Source organism: Amphiprion ocellaris, chromosome 21 (assembly GCF_022539595.1).
Source record: "Amphiprion ocellaris isolate individual 3 ecotype Okinawa chromosome 21, ASM2253959v1, whole genome shotgun sequence".
NCBI lineage: Eukaryota > Metazoa > Chordata > Actinopteri > Pomacentridae > Amphiprion > Amphiprion ocellaris.
The window spans coordinates 3,997,733-4,019,651 of record NC_072786.1 but is presented as its reverse complement, the minus strand read 5'-3'; the positions used below and the strand labels follow the sequence as shown (position 1 = coordinate 4,019,651).

Sequence of the window (21,919 nt, the reverse complement as noted above, 5' to 3'; positions counted from 1 at the left end):
GACAGAGAGGGAAAGAGAGAGGATGAGGGGGAGAGAAAATCAGAAAAAGACAGAAAGAGAGAGATTAAATGAGAGCATCAGCTGTAATTAGGGTTACTTTGCTCCACTTAGAAGTGCATGTCTCTGTCTCGGAGAGATTTACCACTGGATATGCTGGGCGGGTCAAAGCAAAACAACTTTAATGCATTAAAAGGGCAAAAAGGAAGCCTTCTCCAGTGTCTCAAAATGAGTGTATTATCTGCGGAGATCAAGTAAAATGCACCACATGAAACCCAGATTAGATTTGTGAGAATCTGTTATCGCAGCACCAGGAGGAGTTCCTCCATCTTTTGTCACAGATCTTTTTAGATTTACATCTCAGAGACCAATGCTGTCCAACATAGACACATGTTTTACTCCCAAAGTTCGCACCACTCTCAGTCTATCCTCATTTCAGTTTTCTGCCGCTAATAGTTCCTAAAACTCTCCTCATACATATCACTATTGTCAGTTAAAAAAATCAGCTAGAGAGACACTTTGGGACCACTGCACCTCTTTTTAGCCTTTTTTAGACTTTCGATTTATAAAAGTCTTTGTGTGTCTTATCCAAACTAACTTACCTGGTTAAATAAATAAAAAATAAAAATGCTTCTTTCCAATGCTTCTGTACTATTCACATGGGATTCATACTAAGTGGTGATCTCTGATAATTTGTGAATTACCCTCCATATCTGTGTTTCTTGCAGTACTTCACTTATCCCGTATAAGCAAAGTCTGTGTTTTACCCGAATTTACTGACATTACAGCCCAGATATGATGTCAAATCTGTGCATGTCTGATGGGTCACAGAAAAACGGGGTAATACCTGCTCTGTCCAACATGCTGAACCGACAGTGTTGCCAGGACAACATAATTCGTGCTTTCCAAAACCCATAGGCCCATACGTCACTGTTAAAAATGTATGTTCTTACAATGCTATTGTTAGGGTCTTGTTGGGTTTATGGAAAGCTTGTCATTTAGGTCAAAATGATCACTTTTAACGTGGTATGTAGTCATCATGGCAACAGTAAATATGTTAAAGCAACAATGTGACTTGAAAACAGTGGACAGCATTGTTGGGATAACGGGCTGTCAGGGCATTTGTATTCAGCCTGTTGAAAGATAGGCTTAGAAAAATGTTTCTTACCGCATGCTGCTACGCATGTCATCCATCTCAATATCCTCCCAAACTTCCGTCTTCTTGTTGATCTGATTTTGCTGTTTCTGTGAATGGTCCATAGGTCTGTTGTGTATAGGCCTACTCCTGCATTTGCTCCTAAAATGCTGTCAATAATTTCCACCGCAGCCTCCATAAGTCATCTGGGAAAGAGGTAGAAAAAGGCATACAATACAAAAAACAACAACTAAAATACCCCCGAATCACTGAGATGGAGATTCACCCGGGACTAGTATTATCACAGGACGTTGGTGTTTGGCGAAATATGGTAGGTAATTTGTGGTGGAATTTATACTTTACAAATTACAGACATGATGCATTCGCACGGGATTAATTAATTACAGATCACCATTGGTCCCGAGGTAATACTAATCCTGTGCAAGTAGGGCTTTTGTTTACATCTGTTTTCATGCTGAAATGTGAAACAAAAATGCAAGAATGGCTATGAGATACTCTTCTGCGAGCCTTACAGAAGTCTCTGTAATGGTGCTCCTTTACTAGCTAAACTCCCATAATGCTCTCTGCTTGCCAACATAGAAGTGCCCACTTTCTGTGGATTGACAGAGAACCAACTAGTAACTACAGGTGGCCTACAATTACCTCGTATTATCTAGGAAAATGACGTCAGGTATCAGATACTAAATATTAAGTAACTTGGATTGGGACGAGAGAGAAACATTTAACCTAAAACCAGATGGTCACGCTGCCATGATTAGAAGCTTTATTCTTGAACGCTGAACTCATTACATGGTTACAATAACTTAACTGGAAAGTTGTGTTTCTGACAGCGTGGTGTTACCAACAAATAGATAGCTTCATCAGATTTAACTTGAATGCACCAGTTTAGGACAAGTTTATGCAGAGGTCTTCATGATTCTAACCATTTATGAACTCTAGACTGATTCTGTTCTGCATGGAAAAGTCAACAATAATCGTTCTTCCTGTGCATGTTTTGATTCAGAGAACATGAACAAAAAACATAGAGAGAGAACGGAAAATCAATATGTGAGAGTCATTCAGAATATGGGAAACACAGATCTGCCATCACTGGATTCTTTTAAATAGCGTCAGATAGACTAACGGTAGCCGGTTGGAAAACATACTAACACTTGCAGGACTGCTCATGCTTTTGGATGTTTAACAGAGATGCATTCTTAAAGGCAGCTCTTGTTCCTGTCAAGCTTGAAGGCTCTCAGACTTGGTTGTGATCTTGTCCAAAGCACTTATGTTGCTTTGAACAAAGTGCAGTCCAATTTCTCCAGAGAGGATGTCCAGTCTAGATGATTGTGTACCAAATGATTTACATCCTGTGCCAGCACAGAACGTTGTATCTGTTGTGAGTTGGAAAGTAAGAGTGTGAGAACAGGGTAGTAGATGGATACATCAATGTAGGCATTGATTGTAACTCACTGTTTGGCAGAATCTTCCAGTGAGGTTGGCAAATGAACATAGTGTTATGTGTGGGAGAGGCTCAACTAGTTCAACTAGAAGAAACTCTACAACATGAGACAACTTGATATATTTGGAAGGTTTTGCTGCAGACTGAGACACTATGGACAGTGTGACTGAATTGCTGAGTCTAGTGGTGGTAGGAGGAGTCAGGGTGGAGGTGGGTGTTGCATTTTTCATTGAAGTGAGATCTGATAGAAAGTGTGAATGCCTGCATTGATTGGTGACGAAGTGGAGGGAAGAAGGTTAGAAGAACCAGGGAGAGAAGTGTGAATGAACCCTTGATGAACTACAGTAACATACCAGAAATCCAAGTTCCCTACAAGGACATCTAAATGGTAAATTTCAAGGGCAGATGGTGATGCCTTTTTTAAAATTAAATTCATGCTTGTGGGCATACTGTAAGTCCAGCGGTCACCTTGTTTTTCATCCAGAATGCGACTCCATGATTCCTATCAGGAAAATGCCTCTCTGCCTGGGCTAAAATATAAATGTAAATATAAAGATATACCAATAACCCAATTACTTCCTGAGATAGTGAGCTACCTAGGTGTGGATTCTGGAATTACAATTCCTCCAAGAAGTCAGGTTTTATGTTTGTGTCATGAAGGCCACTAAAGCTGAGAAGAGGCAGGTTTGAAATAGGGATGTGGGCAATTAGGATTAAATGCTCCTCAGCACCAGAGATATTAGTGATAAACTAATTGATGATAAACTAATTATTGTACTATTGTGTTGAAGGCGTTACACAGCCACCTGGTGCTCCTGCTGTCTTCCCTCTACAAATGTTGTAAACCAGCACAATAGTAGTGGTATTGAATTTATCTATTGAAAACCAGCACGGTTTGGCAGTATTTTGATCTAGGAAATGAAAATAAAGGTGGATGGAGGCTATGTCAAAATGAACTAGCATATAACTACTCAACCAGAGCAATGAGTAATGGTACCCTGCATGAAAAAAAGCCCATGTCCTAGCATGGAAGAAGGTTGAGGACATGGCCCGGGGTCCACCACTGGAGCCTCTGGAGCAGATATGGCTGAAGACCTTCTTCAAGGATCCACCAGTGGAAGCTTAGACACTGGGGCTTGAACCTTCATCCCTCTGATTAGTAACTCAGAGCCTCAACCACCAACCAACGATACCGTCCGTCCGACCGACCGTCCGTCCGACCGACCGACCGACCGTCCGTCCGTCCGTCCGTCCATCCAACCAACCGACCAACCATAAAAAATAAAAAGTGTAAAAAAGGTGAAATACCACATTGTTCATAAACTGTAAAAATGAGGTAAATAACAGCAAATATTTGTAAAATAATTAGATTTTAGCAGCTACATTTAAGCACTGTGTAATAGTGGAATTTGATTGCACAAGCTGCGAAAGAACAAATTATTATTTGTAAAAATACAGATTTTTGATGTTCACATTATTTTGTTTCCTTTTTTTACAGTTCATGTAAATAAATCATTTTTCTTAGTGATTTTACTAGATTTTTCTGTACTTTAACAAAACAGCAACATCATCTTTATATACTATTTTTAAATCCTTAATTCACAGTTTTCTCTCAAATATAGGCAAATATCTGGAAAATAATTGTTTTGTTTTGTTTTTTGCTGATTTTAAATCAATTAAAAATAGTGGAATTTTACAGTTAAACACTGTAAAAAAAAAACTACAAATTTGCTATTTGTAAAAACAGATTTTTTTTTTAACATGTAGATGAATATTTTTTTCCCTGTGATTTTACTAGTTTCTATTCGCAATTTAACAGAACAGGAAACCTCTGTAAAGTGACAGTAAATTATTTAATTATTAGTTGCCAGGATTATCCATAGTTTGTTTTTATGCCAGAATGTCTGTCAAAATGTGAAGTCTCAAGGAAAAAATATTATGTACCACATACTGTTTAGATGTTCCATTTTTCAATCCCATTGTAATCTAAATTGAGAACTCTATGCAGAGTCAAGAGTAGGTGAGTCGTTACTGGTAAACTACAAAACCTACTTCTAACTCTACAGCTTCACATCCTGTCTCTCAGTGCTTGAATAAGACCAGTAATTTGCTGAGTCCAAAGGTGACCATTCAAATGCTGGTGACATTTGAGAATTTGTCCTATTTCTTCACCCATCTCTTTTTATTTCATCACCTTTTTCTGCTGAATACCCTTTTCATTCCTTTTTCACACGGCTGATCTTTCTTCTCCCCCGTTCCTTTCTTGTTCAATCTAGGCTGACCACGGCGAGGTTTCTGGTGGGAAAGATTCTCGTTTTTAGCTTCTCTACTGTCCATTTCTTTGAAATGCTGCCGAGTGCCACCTCCATCACCCGTAAAACTGAGATAATGAAAATTACTGTTGGAAGCAAAGGACATAGTGCTGTTTGATGATGCAATTTTGTTAAAATCTGAACAATTTTGATGGCACTGCACTGGAGCTGGTGAATTGTTTTAAAGCTGTTTTTAGGCTCATTATGTCTGCATTCATCATTTTGTTCTCAATCAGTGTTTGGCATGGTTTCTAACTTTAATGTGAGTAATTTCTGTAGTGCTATATAGTCTGTTAAATTACATTTCAATTCCAGAAGAGCTCTATCTTCATGTTATGCTGTTATTTCTATGGTTCATCTGCATTGTTTCTCATCCTTTGAGCCTCATGTCAATCAAACAGCAAAGCAATTTTCTGACATCTTCTTATCTTTATACAAATTAACTTGGAGGCCACTCATTTAGCTTACTGAGATACAAATCCGCTCACTGTTTAAGCAAACTACCCAGCGAGAACTTAATGGATTCTGAATACACGCCTCGCCATCACTCTCAAGGTTTCCATTTAGCGGGAGAAATATTAATCGTCTCCGGCAGAAAATATGATGTGCAAACGGTGTAAATCTTCTTCCAGTGTCAGGCTGGGAGTTGTTTTACCATCTGCAGATATGTGCTGCACCTTTACAGCTCAGTGTGGTCCACAGAGGGCCATAATCTGCACCAGGAGACTCAGTTCAGCTATTGGCATACATTTTAATGTTCAGAGCGCCATTAATCTCCAAACAACTCCAGAATGTTTACTCTATTTCCCCGAGAAACTGTTTGGGCAAAACTATTATTTTCCAGCCAGTTCACATTCGCAAGAGAGATAAAATTGGAGGTGTTGGAGGTGTACAATTTCCAGCCTCTGAACCACTTGGATGTGTGTTCAGCTGACTTTTTTTTTTTTGGGATAGACAACAGATATTCTCCGTAGAGGATGGCCTGTACCGCTCAGCATGGACACGCTTCTTCCTCTGCTCATTAGGGTCGAACCATAAGGCCGCTGAGCCACAAATCTGCAGCGGCCACATCACCTTACCCAGTAATCGATCTCCCCACAGCCACACAATGCAAGACACACACACACACGCAGAAGCAGTGAACCAAAGCTTATGTACAGAGGAGCAAGCTGTGCAGAGTCCAGGCAGGGTGTTAGCTGGTAATCATTAACACTGACTCCCTGTTTGCTCTGCCTCTGTCTCAGCTATACGTCTGTTGGCTCTTTCTGCATGTGTGTGTTGTCAACAATGCCGTGTGCCTCGTTGTGCTTTATCAGCCCTGTGCACTTTAATTACACGTCCAGTCTCTCCGTAGACATACACACATTTAACATCTGTTCACGTGGAGTTGCCACACACTTTCTGACCTCTCGCCGCTCACAGATACGCCATCCAGTAGAAAATGGACGCCGTTCGCATGCCGCACAATTAATCTGTAGACAAAACAAGCAAACACTTTGAAGGTAAATTCAAGGATTTCCCGGGGAGAGGATTGATTTGATGAGAGATGACCCATCAAGGAGCCTGGCTGGTTGAGGCTGGAAGTGCGGGTGGGAGAGGACAAACATCCTAGCAGGAGGCTGGAGGACTCTTAGTCATCCACTCCAGTTTAAACATTGTGTTGTTGTTGGGCTTTCATAATGGGTTAATGCTGTTTGTACAAGAACTCAGCGGTCTCAGGTTTGCCGTGCATCACGTTTAATGTGTTTTTGTACAACCTTGCTATTCTGGCTCCTCATTTATTCTAAGTTAAAGACTAAACTGTGACCTCACCCCATAATGAACCAGTCTTATCATGTGTGTACTGCCCAGGGCACCAGTAATATGACAGGATGATACCCAGAGCGCAGATACTATGCAGGTACAAAAACACTCTAAAATGCTTATATATCATTTTTTATCACAAACAATAAGATATTAAAAAGGTATTCTGTGAATCCAGAGGCTAGAATGAATTAAATTTGAGATACAAAGGAAATGAACGTAAGGAAAAGAGAAGCTAATTTATTTTCTATGGGTTAAGACTTCCTGGTGGGCTGTAGCCTTTCTGTGTAGATTTTGCATCTTCTTCCCACAGTCCAAAGACATGCTTTACAAGTTAACTGGTGATTCTAAATTAGCTGTAGGTGTGAGTGTACACGGTTCTCTGTCTCTTTGTCTTTGCCCTGTGATGAACTGGCAACCAGCCCGGTGTCAGATGGGACAGGCCTCGGCCCCCCGTGACCCTCTGCAGGATGTAACAGCTGTAGCTAACGGAGGGAGGATGGTGTTGAGATCATTACCAGTGTTGATGTGGATGTTAATGATATAGTATAATGCAGAAAAATAGATTACATCATAATAAAGATGAAACACTGGACACCTTAAGCCAGGGATGTCAAACTCATTTTAGTAACATTCAGCCGGATTTGATCTGAAGTGGACCAGACTAGTAAAATCACAGCATAATAACCTATAAATAACCACAACTCCAAATGTTTCCCTTTGTTTTAGTGCAAAAAGTCCATTCTGAAAATGCTCACATTGAAGGATTTATCTTTTTACAAAACATTATGAACAACCTGAAATTTCTTAAGAAAAATAAGTTCAATTTCAACGTTATTCCTCAGTTTACCATTTACACATTACAACTTCCAGATCACAGAGTGTCTACAAAGGAACACAACATTTAGTCACAGCTATCTGGAACTGATTGATTAATTAAAAAATTAATGAATAAAGCAAAACACGAAAATAAGACAACACAAGGGAGAAGAAAAGGAAACACAAAATGACAAAAACATGAGACAAACGACAAAAAGACAAAACAACAAAAACAAGGCAAATTATTACAAAAATGAAACACGAAATGACAAAAGTGAGAAACAAAATCACAAAAAAATTAGACATATGACTTGAAACAAAACAAAAGACAAAAATTTGACAAAGTTACAAAGGGACAAAAGAATGAGACAAATGACAAAAACGAGACAAAAAATGACAAAAGTGAGAAACAACAAAAAATAGACAAAGAACACAACAAAAATAAGAACACAAGCGAGACAAAAAGGAAACAAAACGACAAGAACATGAGAGAAACGACAAAAAAAGACAAAAAAAACCCCAAAAACAAGACAAATTATTCCAAAAATGAGACAAAATGACAAAAGCGAGAAACAAAACCAAAAAATGGGACAAACGACACGAAACAAAACAAAAAAGAGACAAAAAAGTTACAAAAAAATTGATAAATGACAGACGAGACAAAAAATTACAAAAGCGAGAAACAAAACAACAAAAAATGAGACAAAAGTCAGACAAAAAAGACCAAAAACAACAAAAATTAGACACAAAATGACAAAAGCAAGAAACAAAATGACAAAAAAGAAAAAAACAACACAAAACAAAAGAGACAAAAAAGTTAGTGACAAAAAATATACAAACGACCAAAATGAGACAAAAAATTACAAAAGCGAGAAACAAACGACAAAAACAGACTAGCATCACAAATCAGAAAAAAACACAAAATGACAAAAATGAGAAAACAACAAAAAATGAGACAAAAAGATTAGGAATTAAATCTTTATTTTTGCTTTATTATATTTCAATAAAGTAAATGTTCACTTCTTATATGATTTAGTCATCGCCTGCGGTTGCTCATTTTGCCAGAATGTCAAAAATGTCAGAGGGGTCGAGTTATTTTGCATGTAACTGTACCTCATCATTCAGTAAACTCATGAATAAATGAAGGTATTTTACTTTTATGTAAATGTACACTCTGAATCCACTGTGTACTTTACATCTAAGAATGTAGGGCGTTTGTTTCCTGTTGTTGCGTTATACTGCCAGTTATTTGACTTAATACAGCTCATTTTCTAGTAAACATCACCTCCTCATGGCCTGAATGTGCAGCTGGAAGCAGGCTGATGGGTGCTTCTGCGTTTCTAGTCAGTAAACATCCACACTTCCATCAGGTCAGGTGCTGTTGACCTCTCTGTGTCCACTGAAGTGGAGACTCGCCTGCTTGGCAGATTTTTTTTTCGCTGCTGGACCTCCTGTGCGTTTTGCATCTGCTGCCCCCTCCCTGGGAGAGCCGAGTGCCACATCTGGTCGGGCTGAGTGTCGAGGTGGGGAGGCGAGGCAGCTCCTTGAGGCGCAGCATTAGCATACACTTACTCTGGGAATGCCCTTGACTAGCTGTCTGCAGAATGGGACGTGAGCGGCATCAGATAAAGCAGCAGGACCCGAGGAGAGGCAGGAGGAGATGGAGTGAGACTGGGAAGATGGGGGAAATAGGGTGGTATTAGAGAAATAAGTGTCACTGAGCAGCGGCGGTGGTTTAATAATATACAGTGCCTCATTACCATTATTCATTAATCACACCATCTGATGCTATTAAGCTTTCACAAAGGGGCTTTTGTCTTGTTTCCACCAGAAAATATCCCCCCTGACATGCTCCATAAACCAGGAATAACTTTGTAGATGGCGTGTGGTAATGCACGTCTAATAGTACCACCGGCTGATATTTGTTTTCACGGAGCAGAAGGTGTGAGTGGGTGGGGAAAATGTCAGAAAATAGTGAGCCGAGAGGTAGAGGGGATGTGTGCGTTTTGTCTGACAGATGAAGAGCGAGCGAGCGAGCGAGCGAGAGAGAAGTTGGAGGAGGGGGTTGGAGTAGGTGGGCGGGAAGAGAGGAGGCGAGTGTCACAGATAGACAGAGAGAGAGAGAGAGAGAGAGAGGGAGGGAAGGAAGGAAGGAAGAGCGAGCTGCTGGCTTGCCGGAGCTGCTGACTGGGTGTTCAAGTGTGTGATCGTGAGTGCTTCTCGAGCCGTCGTTGCGAGAGGAAAAAAAAAAAAAGGGGGGGACATTGCTTTTTTAGCCACTGATTTTTTTTTTTTGGTTTTCCTTCTTCTCAAAGTGCCACATCAAGCTCGGCCCGGCGGCAGCGCAACTTGTCCGAAGCCCTTCCTGGGATTGTGAAGAGGACCCGGTGAAGACAGCGTGCTGCCAGGTAGGAGAATATTTTACTAAATAAAAAAACAATGCAAGTGGATGATGGCAGTGTGGAGATGGTGATACAGAGAAATGACAAGAGAGCTCCTGTTTGTGCTGCTGCTGCTTTGAGAATAATGCATGCCTGGTTGAAGTGGAGAGAACACACTGTTTTTGATGTGTGTGTGCGTTTGTGTGTGTGTGAGCAAACATGGCTCACAGGACAGTGTACTGTAAGTGTGACTGGAGGAGTCAGGTCATGTATGCGAGGAGATGGAAGATGAGGAGGAGGAGCTTCTTTCTGATCACATTCAGAGTGACAGATGTCAGATTTGCAATGACAGGAATCACTGAAAAGAGAAACTCATTTCCAAGAACACGCCGATATTGAAGAAACTGGGAAGAGTGGAGAGACTTTTTTTGTTTCGTTTTGTTGTGTTGGCGATCGGACTTTTCTCCTCATCAGTCGTGCTCTTTGTTCGGTCAGAATGTTAGTTCTGAGCAGCCCGGCCGGTGTGCGTCTACATTTAGGATCCGTGGCATTAGTGACAGTCGGGGGTAAGTAGACCCCCTCAGAGGGTGAGGCCGAGCTCCAGCGTGGCAGTGGTACAGTCAGAAGAGCCAGTTTTTCGAGATGCCATGTAAACCAGTCGTATCTCTGCATCTCGTACTGTGGCTTCCTAACCCAGGGCTTGCTTTCTGTGTCATTTAATGAGAAGTTCTACTGTAATCGAATCACTGTGCTGCCTTCCCTGCTGTTTGTCATTTCCCCTTTGTCGTCCCTTATCTCTTCCTCTCTCTCTCTCTGGCCTCATTATCCCACATTCAACTGAAATGAACTAGTCGATCTCTCTTCCTTCCCATCCCTCCCTCCCTCCCTCCGTCCACCATGCTGAGGTACAGTAGACTATTAAACAAAGACAGACTAGAGGCCCACAGGCTGAACAAAGCTTCCCTGTTCATAGTAACGTTTGCACTTGTTTTTTTTCCCCTCCCTCTCTCATTTAGAAACATGAATGAGGTGAAGGTTTGGTAGATTGTTGGGGCTTCAAATAGCCCCTTTTCTATCCGTCTCGCACTGGAACAAGCCAACACACGGCTCCAGTCTTTTCAGACGCAAAACCAATTCAGTCAGATTTCAGTTCCATTCTGACTCCATTTTCTCACCACCTTCCAAATCCTTTATTCTCCCAAGGTCCAATGAATCCTATTCACGTCCACGGCTCCTTTGTGGCTCATTGGAAAATGGACTTGTACGTCTTACAGTGGACTCTAAGAAAAGCAAATAATTCTCATATTCACTCCATTGTTGCTGTTAGATTTAGTTGTAAAGTCGCGAGCAATTTATTATAGATTAATTAATTCTCTTTGAGATCATTTTAAGCCTCCTTTTTTTGGAAAATATTGCAGCCGCTGGGGTTGATTCTGTGTGCGTGTCTGTCCATGCTGTGTGAAGTGTATCCAGCTGTGAGATCTCCCTTTGCATCAATTGTTAATGAACGTCTCAGGCTGTCATTCACAGTGTTTCCATTTATTTAGCAGCTGTTGGGCCTTGAATGGCATACTGTACTTTACTGTTGCGAATCTCACACACAGCTCAGGATGAAGGCGACCTTCACACAACCTTGTAGTGTCACACCGGGTGTTTTATGAAGTATTAAAGGGGTGGCAACATTTGAGAGTAATGGCTTGTCTCATCCGTCTCATAAAACAGAACAGTGAACATAAAAGTGTGATGGACGAGAGAACGGTGCTGTTTGATGTTACATTTTTGGGGACATCAATATATTTTTGTGTGTGCGTGTTGGTGTGTGCTGCAGTTCTGAGCGGATCACCCCATCCGTGGACGTTACAGCTTCCCTGCCCAGAGCGGCAGGCAGCTCCTTTCGGTCCACTGGATGCAGTCCACTCTCTCTGTGACTCATTGCCTCATCCACTCTGATTGGCCGGCTTTTCTACTCCGAGGAAAGGCAGGATGGAGAGGGGTTGGCCTCTCATGAGCAGGGATCAGCCGTTCTTTTCACACAACATCCCACTGGATGCACACTCACAATGTGTTGATCTGAATGTTAAAACACGAGGCATGAGGCTGAGTGTGGAAACAACAGTGAACGCTTTTGATCGCTGAGAAGTCCGCGGTCATCTCTTTTGTGTCACGCGTTCAACCGGCTGCCTAAGACGATCACGCGTCTGAGCAAAGTAAGCCTCACTGAGGTCCTGTTGTGTTCATCTAAGGGATGTACTCCACCGTCCCTTTGTAAATGACGCTGTCACATGTGACAGCTCTGAAGCAAACAGGGCGTGGAGCTCCCTGCCTGCCAAGACTCGTGCTTGTTTGCTGCTTTACAGACAGTCCCAGCTGAGATGAGGTCCACCCGGCCAGCAGAATTCTCCTGTTTCCTCCCTGCGCTCAGGCCATGCGGAGCTAATTCAGAACCATGGACAGCGGTCCTGTGTGGACGCTGAGGGTGAAATTTCAGCACCACCCTCTGTGGACAGCGCCAGACGTCCACACAATGGCAGAGCTTTAGGAGAAACGGCAAAAACAAAGGAAAGGAAGGGAAATTATGCAGGATTAGACGGTGTGCTGCGGGGGTTGACAGATTTTACAGTCCGTGAAGAGCAGGACCAACAGCGTGTGAATATTTACTAGACTTAATCCTTTTTGTGTTTATTAGCTAACGCTGCCTGTCAGTTAAGTCCACAGGAAACAGTGCTTAGCAATAACCAACCAGGTGTTGTAAATAATTACAACACTTTATGGCTAAAGCTCACAAATAGCATATATGCATGTTTGCCACAGTGCGTGTTTTTCTCTGAAGCAATGAATCGTCATTTGCTTGCATTCAAGGTAATTTTTAATCCTTTTTGGCACCCTGTAAACCCAAAGCACGAAGTATGAAAACATCCTTTATTTAAGGTCATGACAGTCAGTCGAACAGAAAATGGGACATTAAAATCCAAGTTTGTTGTTGGGACATGTAGAGAAGGGCTGCTTGGCTTAACATTGTGGCACTTCTTGGTTTGGTTCAGTGATGACGTTGCAGTATAATTGTAAAAATAAAACATCTGGCTTTGTAAGGAGTTGAACAATGTACTTCTTTACTTATTCCTATTATTGTTGCTGGTGTTCAAGGCAGAGACAGTTTTGCATTATGAAATATTATAAATTAAATAATGTGAAATATGGGTTGGGTTTTTGTTTTTTTATTTATTTTTCAGGAACAATGCCAACACAAAACTGAACTTATTTATGTTGTACATGTTTAATTAAAAGAGATTTTTCCAACAGTTATCTTCAGTGTTGATTGGCTGTTACACTTGATGTGTAACCAATCAGGTAGTGCCATGGGCGGGCTTCGGTCCACAGAGGAGTAACTACAAATAGAGCGAACGTAGCACATTTTTAAATTGTTTGACCAATTATCAGTCGATCCCTTATACAAACATGCAAACTCTAAAAGTTTTAGGAGAAATCATGACTCTTAAGACACTTTCTGTAGCTTTTACACTGACTATATGAAATGTAAAGCTGCGATATTTTGCATCTTGGCTCTGTCAATCATCTCCTAACTGTGGATTCAGCAGCTGCTTATTGATGATGTTGCAAAACTCCGTTTGTGCTGTCAACCGCAAACCCTGACAGCTTTTTTCTATAGCCTTATATCTCCCCGGATTTACAGTCGGTGCATCACACCCAAGGAGAGCAGCTTCTCCCTTTGCAACAGGCTTCACTTCACTCTGCAGACATTCGTGATTAATCTGCTTTTGGCTGTAAATGTATGTGACGCATTAGTCAGTTATGGCTTCATTAACCCACTTTATTGATTTTAATGCATGGTTTTACTGTGTACATACGTGCAAAGCATTTCAAAACTACAGATTTATTATCTAATCTAACATTAATCACACTCCTTAATCACACTCCTGTTGTCCTCATTTATGGGCACCAAAAAATATTGTTTCCTTGTCTGAAAAAAGTCCAAAAATTCAGCAAAAAAATTCCCCAAATTTATGAAAATTTGCAAAACCTTCTGGAAGAAAATTACAATAATTCCTTAAAAGTTTCCCTGAAAAATTTTATTTTAAAAAAACTCCCCCAAATTTGGCAAGAAAATTCTTGCAAATATTTTCAAAAAATGAATAAAAATCTTCCAAAAAAATCCTAAAAATATCTAAAGTGATTACATATATATGTATCAGTAAAACTTCTAATATTTTCTTTAAGAACATTCACATAAAAATCAACCAAAATCCAGCGAATTTCACAGGATTTTGGTTGATTATTTTTCGAATGATCTAAAGAAACATTTTTAACATTTTTTTTTCCAGCAAAAAATGTTGGAAATGTGGACATCAGAAGTTTCACTGTATAATTTTTTTTCCTCCACATTTTCAAACTTTAAAACAGGGCAATTTTGACCCGCAGGACGACACGAGGGTTAATGTAAAGGGCTGCATGTTCTATAGCAGCTTGCAAATTGCCCAGTTTCATGAATTAATTAGATGTATGTTACATTGTCTGTGTGATAGCAGGGAACACAGTAAGAGGGCGTGAAATCAGACATGAGAATGAGTTACTTCTGTTAGATGAAAGCTTACTGTAGTCTGCTGTCTAATCTCTGGTGATAGAAGTGTTGGAATGAGCCACTCGGAGCCTCATAGCTGCATTGAAACACTGGAGGAAGTAGAAGGATAAGAGCCGCTTGTCTTCGTGGCTTTACTCTCGTGCATGCGCCCACACACATGTATATGCATACATGGGCCCAGCGTGAGATTGATTTTGTGCCCCGCTGCATACCCTCCAAGAACACAGACTAGTCGCCCACCACGCCACCCTGACAGAAACATAAAAGAAGCACAAGACTTGCCCTGAGGCTTCTGTTATCACCAGTGGACAGCAAAACCAGCCGTCACTCCTCACTTATTCCCTCTCTGTCTTCTAAACCCCTCATACACATGTCCCCTAATTGAGAAAGCTAATAGCTAACCGGGGTCGTTTGTATATGTATTCATTAGCATAATTGAATAGGCATGAGTTAAGTGTTTTCCACTGGTGTGTTAATAATGGAGTCCGGAAACACGATTGTGTTTGTGATGCTCATGAGCTACGAGTCATCAGTCTTCTCCCCTTTGCCCCACCTCACTCCTTTTCCTTGCCGACAGCAGCACCATAAAGCTGAACTCTGGTCATTTTTTTTTTCCTCCTCTGAGATGTCCTTGTCTCTGTAAGCTGTGCTGGACAGATCTAATAAAGTGGGAGTGTGAGAACAGGCGGCATGCGTGGCAGGTTAAACAGCATTCAGACAGCCAGACGGTGCACCGGAGAGAGTTCGCACATGTGGTTTTAGCTTCTGACCCAACCACAGAGACTGGTCGGTTCCAGTTAAGACCAACTTCCACTGATGAACCGCCTTTTTTGTTGCAGAATAGTCTAAATCACTTGATGTAGATTGTGGGTTAAACCCTCATGTTGTCCTGTGGGTCAAAATTGACCCGGTTTAAAGTTTGAAAATGTAGAAAAAATCTACTTTCACAGTGAAACTTCTGATGTCCACATTTTCAACATTTTTGGGAAATCTTTGAACATTTTTTTTGGTGGGAAAAAAAGAAATGCTAAAAATGTTTCTTAAGAACATTCCCAAAAAAAATCAACCAAAATCCAGCGGAATTTGCTGGATTTTGGTTGATTTTTTTTGTCAATGTTTTCTAATTAAATTGACCCTGACACAATGTTGAAAGGCAGTAAAAGCAAAAAAAAAAAACAAGAACAAAATGAGGGTGAATACTTTCTATAGACACTGAATGTAAATCATGTGTTTCTTTCATTTGGATTCAGTCCAGCTGCATATTAATTCTCTGGTGAAAATAGTGCCAGGATAAAGCGATTTTCTCATGTTTGAGTAATGTTTGACAGACAACTACAGAGCCTTTCTTAACCTTTCTGCTGTCTTCATTTACGGGCACCAAAAAATATTGTTTCCATGTCTGAAAAAAATCCAACAATTCAGCAAAAAAATCCCCAAATTTCTGAAAATTTGCAAAACAATAATTACCAGTAAAAAAAAGAATAATTCCTTAAACATTTTCAAAAAATGAGTAAAAATCTTCCAAAAAAATCCTAAAGATATCTAAAGTGATTACATATATATCAGTAAAACTTCTAATATTTTCTTTAAGAACATTCACAAAAAAATCAACCAAATTCCAGTGAAATTTGCTGGAGTTTGGCTGATTTTCTTGTGAGTGTTCTTAAGAAACATTTTTAACATTTCTTTTTTTCCACCAAAAAATGTTCAAAAGTTTCCCAAAAATATTGAAAATGTGGACATCAGAAGTTCACTGTGAAAATATGTTTTTTTCCACATTTTCAAAGTTTAAAACGGGTCTATTTTGACCCGCAGGACGACACAAGGGTTAAACCTGCATTTCACACGACTTTGTCCTCCCTCTTCTGCTAAGTCTTTTTTCACTGCAGGACATGGCACCTTTGGGCAGGTTGGTTCTGTGCAATAAAGTTCAGTGAATCTGTCGTTTTTATGGCAGTGCTCACCTCCCTACTTCTACCATAACAATGCCCCCATCACTATTTTCAGTGAACACCATCGTGGCATCCTGTTCTCCAAGACCACTGTACTTGGTTTAAAGAAATACAAACCCGCTGGAGCTCAACTAGGTGTATTCAGACCGTTCTGTGCAGCTCTGTGTAGCACTGCACGGCTATGTGAGATCAGATTCAGAGAAGCTCATGCTGGAGAGCAGGAACACTGATGGCAGGAGGTGGAGCACATGAAGACAGAGTTGATGTGAAATGGGCTGAAAGTGAAAAAGGAAGGAGAGCAGAGTGAAAATTTTCCATCTCGGTACACTGCAGCTATCCTTCTTGTCGCCGCTCTGTGTGAATCAGTGTGCTGTCTGCTGCGATCTGAGTGGAAAAGAAGGCCTACTTTTCATCAGTGGATCTCTGACTCCACACAAGGCTGTATATTCACCAGAGACCTCTGTTTACACAGAAGGAAGGGCGCAAAGCTGACAGCACCGAGAAAAGTGGCGTTTTTTTTTTTCAGCACTCAATGCGCGGGTTAGTGAAAGGTAAAAAGGAAACTGGAGAGTAGCACACTTCAAACATATTTAATTGTTGCATAGCAACAACCCACTGGTTTTCAGTAGTTAAGCACCTAGCTGAGGCTTGTTTTGTGTTTGACAGAATGTTAAATATCAGTAATGGAAAGAAAAAAATGAAATAGAAAATGTTATTACTGATCACAAGGTTTTGTCTCATGGTTAAGGTGCATAGCATATGGCCTAGGTTCCCATTCTGTTGACCCTTGTTGCATATCAAAGCCTCCACATTTCTGCATCTGTATCTCTATTTTGACTTAAAACACACAGCTTTATGTCCTATCATGAGTTATTCAACCTATATTTTTGCTTCACCTGGATTTTTGTTTTCCAAATTTATAAAAATTTGTAAAATCTTCAGGAAGAAAATTCCTTAAAACTTTCCCTTAAAAGTTTTACTTAAAAAAAAAAAAAAAAAAAATCCCCAAATTTGGCAAGAAATAAAAATTTTATGTATGTTAAAAAAAATGAATAAAAATCTTAAATAGAAAATCCTAAAAATATCTGAAGTGATTCCATATAGATCAGTAAAAGTTCTACTATTTTCTTTAAGAACATTTGGATAAAAATCAAGCAAAATCCAGCAAATTTTGCTGGATTTTGGTTGATTTTTTTTCTGAATGTTCTTAAGAAACATTTTTAACATTTCCTTTTTTCCACCAAAAAATGTTCAAAGATTTCCCAAAAATGCTGAAAATGTGGGCATCAGAAGTTTCACTGTGAATATATATATTTTTTCCCACATTTTCAAAGTTTAAAACGGGTCAATTTTGACCCGCAGGACGACACGAGGGGTAAAGCAAAATTCAAATGCTGCGTGGAGCTCAGTGTCCCTGTCCTGCCTAAAATTCTCTTGTTCGTCATGCCTGACCTTCCTTGTAGGTGAACTCGAAGTGATTTTAGACTTATCCTCACTTCTTTTCTGTTGGTTAGTGTTAATATTCTCTCCCCGCAATCCACTGAAAAAGTCTTTGTCTTGGATTTCAAGTTGTGCCTCCTTCTATTTACCGGAGTCGCCGGTGTCACCATCTGTCTGTAACCTTCCAGTCAGTCCTGGTTTTCTGCAATTAGAGGATCTATCATTGTTAAGAGGCTGTCACAGAAAGGGGAAAAAAAAGCCAGGAGGTTATCTTCACATCAGGCATTTTCTCCCAACTCCGTCTTTTAATGCATCGACATGCCCTGAAGGAGAGCCGGCTGTGGTAAATGGAGGGTGATCACTGATCTTAGATGTCCACTTGGAAGTATATTATCAGCCACCATATCGAGGAGGCCCACTATGGGAGAAACAGATCTTATTACAGATGTGTCTCGCAGCGCTTCAAGTCCACAAACATGAATACACACCCACACGAATGAACGGCGTGTTCACGTGCAAAATTATGTCTTCATAATTACAGGGCTGAGGAAGGGGAAAAGCAGCATGGCGGATACATTTAGAAGCTTTTCAAGTTTCTTCCTTTTCAGTACAGAGAGGCCGTGCAAAAGGCTCTAAATTCACATTTGGTTGCATTTGTTTGGGGAGGACTTGCCGAAAAACCAGGTAAAATGTAATCAGCGCCTTCGCATTTCACGTTGTAATGAATTTCCCTGAGCCCAGCAGAGAAACAGAAGTGTAATGTTTAGCTAAAATCTTTTTTTCCCTCCTCTGACTCTTTATCTCGCCACCCGATTTCACATCACCTGCTCTCAGATTAGTGCAGAGAGGTGGAGGTGTGTGCGATGGGGGGAGATATAGAAACGTGTGAGATGACTGTCATTAACTGCAGCACATCCAGCTCATGCATTATTCATTCGTCGTCACTTTCACCCGCCGCCAAAAGTCGTGACTGAATTTTTTTTTGGGAGAAATGTGTTGCTGCTGGAAACTCGAAGCCAAATGAACAAAATCCACCCTTTCTATTACCTGAGACCACCTGGGTGTGACTAATAGCGACATGTCAGGTTAAACGGCGTTCTGGTCGTCAGTCTGCTTTCACGGAGGAGTGGAAACAAAGTTCAAATCACGGGGAAATGAATTGCCAAAGTTGGAGGAGACCAGGTTGGTGTTTCAACACAAGTTGTGTCATTCAAACGAGAATGGTATAAAGAAAAGTTTCCACCAGATAGTGTTAATAGAACCCTTCTCTCTCCTCTTTCTCTCTCTTCTGCGCTGTAACTGTCAGGATAAATAACCTCTCTGGCTCCTGATATGATAAAACCCCAAGAGAAACAAATTACCCAGAATGCACAGCGAGAGCGTAGTTCATGCAGAGAACGAGCTGCTGGATTATGGTGGCTTGAGTTTGACATTCACTGACCACTCGGTGCTAATTTACGGTTTCCACCAGTAGTCACTGCGTGGTCAGAGTTCATCCTTTGGGGCTAACATGTCTTTAGGGAGCCAAGAAAAACGCTTTTACCTCTTTTAGAGCATAAAACTCTCTAATAGGTGGGTTACTGTCTGTAGGTGCAGACTGGTAGTTTGCAGTTTGTAGATATTTTGCATTTTGGAGCATCATCTCATGGGTCAATATATAGTTCTGGGATTTTTGAAGTCCATGGGATATATCTTGCATACATTTTTATTAAAAATGAAAAAACTCAAAATAGTAAAAACTCAAAAAATGCCACATGGTGTTTGGTTATAGGCGGCCATGTTGATTTGAGGCCGGAAAACGGCAGAAATGTCAACTATGTTATATAAAGTTCCGCAATTATATATTGACCCCCATTTTATACCATTTAAAATCATAAAAATCCTTTCTGTTCATTCTGCACTTTGCTGATTGCTGATAAAACTCCAACTTTGTCATGCGGCTTCTTTTATATACCTATAATGATAATAAAAAAATTCAATGTAGTTTTTCCTTCAAAATGTTAAAAAATCCCATGTAAAGGCTCAAATTACTGATGATGATCTGTGCTAACTACATTATATATGTGTTATATAAGTATACAGTGTGTATTTATTTAAAATTTTCAAAAAATGATTAAAAATCTTATATACATATATATACATATACATATATATCAGTAAAACTTCTAATATTTTCTTTAAGAACATTCACAAAAAAATCAACCAAATTCCAGTGAAATTCGCTGGATTTTGGTTGATTTTTTTGTGAATGTTCTTAAGAAACATTTTTAACATTTCTTTTTTCCACCCAAAAATGTTCAAAGATTTCCAAAAAATGTTGAAAATGTGGACATCAAAAGTTTCACAGAGAAAATAGATTTTTTTTTCCCACATTTTCAAACGTTAAACCCTCATGTTGACTCGCAGGACGACACGAGGGTTAAAAATAAATAAAGAAATACATGACCTGGAAGTGTTAAATATTGTAAATTGCCAGTCTTATTCTTTACAAACATTGTTCTATCATGGGCAGTACTGTTGCATGTCTCTATTCGCAGATGTTTTCTTTGGTAGATAAAGAGTTAAAGTATAAAGTCTGTTGCCTTTTATCATTTTAACATGAATTGCTATTATGTCCAGTGACTGAGAGGTGTCAGTCCACTAGATGGAAACTGCTACAAGCTTCTCCATACTGATTACATGTAATTACATTCACCAAATTTGTTTTGCAAGCAACCACTAAAAATGTGACACGGGCAAAAATTAACACAACATAGATCCTGACAAGGGAAAATAAATGGAGGTCAGTGTTTACAACACCTCTATAATTGGAAACAAAATGTGATGTCAGTCATGTTGTTCGTTTTTCCCGACTAGACAGGAGCAGCAAAGCGCTGGTCGTGAGAGAGCTGAAGGTTTGAGAGCTTTTAGTGAGCTGAATTATGCCCTCAAGGCACTTTTTTCCCTGAATGCAGTAGTCAGATCAGTGACACGGCTAACCTCAGGTTCTCTCCTGCACACGTCTCTTACCCCGCCTGCCTTTTCCCCTCTAGTCCATCAATCAATCAGCCCACGTCACGCTCTAGTAAGCTTGACTGGCACTAAGGAGGAAATCTAACCTCTCAGCGCTGTGTGTGGTGCCAGACGGTCCACATGCATAAATATCCACACATTTCACATTCCTCTCATCTGTCTCCGCAAGAAAAAAAAAAGCTGGAGATGGTAGTTTGCTCTATGACTCGAAGGGATTTATCTCATCGTGACTCGCTATTATCAGCTCCAGTTCCTCCACAAGGCCACGGGGGCTCTCACTTCTGCTGGTCAAGGAGCTTTCTTGTCAGGTCGTTTGGCTCTTAAACTGCCCGGCTCCTCTGTGCTGCTAACGCTCACCAGGTACCCCTTTTATTGATCCCCACATTGATCTCATTCAGCCAGGCTTGTCTGTTTGTCCCGCAGCATCCAGAAACTATCCTATCATGTCTGTGCGAGCGTTATTGTACCACTCACACAGCATCTGAGCCGCATCCTCTTTTGTGTCAGCATGATGAGTGGTGACAGTGCTCCGAGTCGTGTCTTTTGTTGTGTGCGCGGGCATATTGTGGGCTGCTGTGTTTACCGCAGTGAGTCGGGAGCTGTTTCTGGCCCCGAGGCGCCTCTGCATAGGCGGGTGAGGTTGAAGGTTCAGGGTCAACCATGAGTTGCATTCCAGCTCCGCTGCATAGTCAAGAATATCACACTGCACTGAATCAACGACATGGACGGTCCTTGTAATGATTACATGCATCATGTTGTGATTTTTCTGCCTCCCCTCACTGCTGATGGATGACAGAGCAGTAATGAATGTCTGTACAAGATTCTCGTTTTTTTAAACCGAACTGGTAATTAACCCTCCTGTTGTCCTCATTTACTGGCGCCAAAAAATAATGTTTCCTTGTGTGAAAAAAATCCAAAAAATTCAGCAAAAAAATTCCCATTTCAGAAAATTTGCAAAACCTTCAGGAAGAAAATTCCAATAATTCCTTAAAAGTTTTATTTAAAAAAA

The 21,919-nt window shown here is 40.4% G+C and overlaps 1 protein-coding gene across 5 annotated transcripts in view; it reads left to right on the top strand.

The window, feature by feature from the left end:
* Window positions 1-21,919, top strand: part of syt1a (synaptotagmin Ia) — a 234,654-nt gene that overhangs the window by 103,025 nt on the left and 109,710 nt on the right. For 4 of the 5 annotated variants that reach the window (XM_055006771.1, XM_055006772.1, XM_055006769.1 and 1 more), the window contains one exon: window positions 9,844-9,936. The gene's annotated coding sequence lies outside the window, so the exon portion shown is untranslated. Of the gene's footprint in view, window positions 1-9,689; window positions 9,738-9,843; window positions 9,937-21,919 lie in introns of those variants that run through there. The other variant, XM_023273877.3, reaches the window with a different exon arrangement.